Raw genomic sequence first — 2500 nt, 5'->3', positions numbered from 1 at the left:
CCACAGGGGGAAAATTGAAAAAAAGTTGAAAAAAAAAATTTTTGGGGACTTAGAAAATTTTTCAACTTTTGTCAGACTTCCAGACAGGGGAGCGTGTCAGTGCGCGCATCCGATTTCAGTTCCAGAGCGATTCGCGCGATGAGTCCTTGATACTTAGTCGTTTTTGGCAAAATTTCTGACTTTTTGAAAATTTCACAATTTTGTGAAAACTTCCACAAAATGAGGTTCTAGTATGTTAGAGGGCATCCCAGGAGGGCTCCAAAAGTGTGGGTAAAATATATATCCCACAGGGGGAAAATTGAAAAAAAGTTGAAAAAAAAAATTTTTGGGGACTTAGAAAATTTTTCAACTTTTGTCAGACTTCCAGACAGGGGAGCGTGTCAGTGCGCGCATCCGATTTCAGTTCCAGAGCGATTCGCGCGATGAGTCCTTGATACTTAGTCGTTTTTGGCAAAATTTCTGACTTTTTGAAAATTTCACAATTTTGTGAAAACTTCCACAAAATGAGGTTCTAGTATGTTAGAGGGCATCCCAGGAGGGCTCCAAAAGTGTGGGTAAAATATATATCCCACAGGGGGAAAATTGAAAAAAAGTTGAAAAAAAAAATTTTTGGGGACTTAGAAAATTTTTCAACTTTTGTCAGACTTCCAGACAGGGGAGCGTGTCAGTGCGCGCATCCGATTTCAGTTCCAGAGCGATTCGCGCGATGAGTCCTTGATACTTAGTCGTTTTTGGCAAAATTTCTGACTTTTTGAAAATTTCACAATTTTGTGAAAACTTCCACAAAATGAGGTTCTAGTATGTTAGAGGGCATCCCAGGAGGGCTCCAAAAGTGTGGGTAAAATATATATCCCACAGGGGGAAAATTGAAAAAAAGTTGAAAAAAAAAATTTTTGGGGACTTAGAAAATTTTCACACATGTGTCAGACTTCCAGAGAGGGGAGCATGTCAGTGCGCGCATCCGATTTCAGTTCCAGAGCGATTCGCGCGATGAGTCCTTGATACTTAGTCGTTTTTGCAAAATTTCTGACTTTTTGGAAAATTTCACAATTTTGTGAAAACTTCCACAAAATGAGGTTCTAGTATGTTAGAGGGCATCCCAGGAGGGCTCCAAAAGTGTGGGTAAAATATATATCCCACAGGGGGAAAATTGAAAAAAAGTTGAAAAAAAAAATTTTTGGGGACTTAGAAAATTTTTCAACTTTTGTCAGACTTCCAGACAGGGGAGCGTGTCAGTGCGCGCATCCGATTTCAGTTCCAGAGCGATTCGCGCGATGAGTCCTTGATACTTAGTCGTTTTTGCAAAATTTCTGACTTTTTGGAAAATTTCACAATTTTGTGAAAACTTCCACAAAATGAGGTTCTAGTATGTTAGAGGGCATCCCAGGAGGGCTCCAAAAGTGTGGGTAAAATATATATCCCACAGGGGGAAAATTGAAAAAAAGTTGAAAAAAAAAATTTTTGGGGACTTAGAAAATTTTTCAACTTGTGTCAGACTTCCAGAGAGGGGAGCATGTCAGTGCGCGCATCCGATTTCAGTTCCAGAGCGATTCGCGCGATGAGTCCTTGATACTTAGTCGTTTTCAGAAGTCACAATTTTGACTTCCAGGACCCGCAAAACGTTTGTAAATTGAGCCCGCTCCCCAGTTCCAAGCGTTTTGAGGTGTCCCCGGTTGCAGTAATGCAGCCTGCCCACTAGATGTCGCAAAAGAGACAAAAAGTGAAAAAGAACCAGAATGAGGAAATTCCAGGGAGCCGAATCCGCCTGACAGTTCCAGGCGATCGGGCACTTTTTTGCATGCGTCCCTAAAGTGGGTATAGGGTGACACTCCATGCAAAGACCCAGTTTTGCACACCACCGGCAGAATATATGAGAGAGAGGTACCTCTCAGCCCCGACACATTTCGACTCATTTAAGCTGGTTTTCACCTCCGTAGGCCTGGGTATGCGTTTTGGCTATGAGTCCCTGTTCGGCTGGAGGTCTGCACCTTGGCTGAACCCAGGCTTCCGCAGCTGCGTGGGGGGACTTTTGCCGGTCGCCTATCCCAAGTCAGAGAGGTGTTCCTGGGTTGAAGTGAGCCTGGCCAGACCCCCCCGCGGGCCCTGGTTCTCCACATGGGGGCGCCGTCAAGGCTAAAATCTGGATTTTTAGGCCGAGGAGAGGCTCCATGAGGGCGGATGCTTTTGTGGCTTCGACCCCAGTGCTGTTCCACATCCAGTACCCCCCCGCAAGGGCGCCTGTACCCGAGTCGCGCTTCCAGGACTCGTGGGCACGTATCTCCCGACGACAGGGGTTTGCAGCCTCCGTACTTGGGCAAGTCCCTACATGCACCCCTGCTCTTCCTCCGATCGATCTGGCGCAGCGCTCCCGGGTGGGGAGGTGGCGCCGCTCGCTCGGCCCGGGCTTTGGAGCCCGCGCTGGCTTAAGGTGAGCGGTCCCCTTCCTCCTCTACCCCCGGGCTTCCGACACCTATCTTTGGGCGCGCATGCCGGCCTCGCC

The sequence above is a fragment of the Phyllobates terribilis genome, unplaced genomic scaffold (genome assembly GCF_046119375.1).
Source record: "Phyllobates terribilis strain yellow unplaced genomic scaffold, ASM4611937v1 Scaffold_4123__1_contigs__length_64799, whole genome shotgun sequence".
Classification (NCBI taxonomy): Eukaryota; Metazoa; Chordata; class Amphibia; order Anura; family Dendrobatidae; genus Phyllobates; species Phyllobates terribilis.
This window is presented reverse-complemented; position numbering follows the sequence as displayed.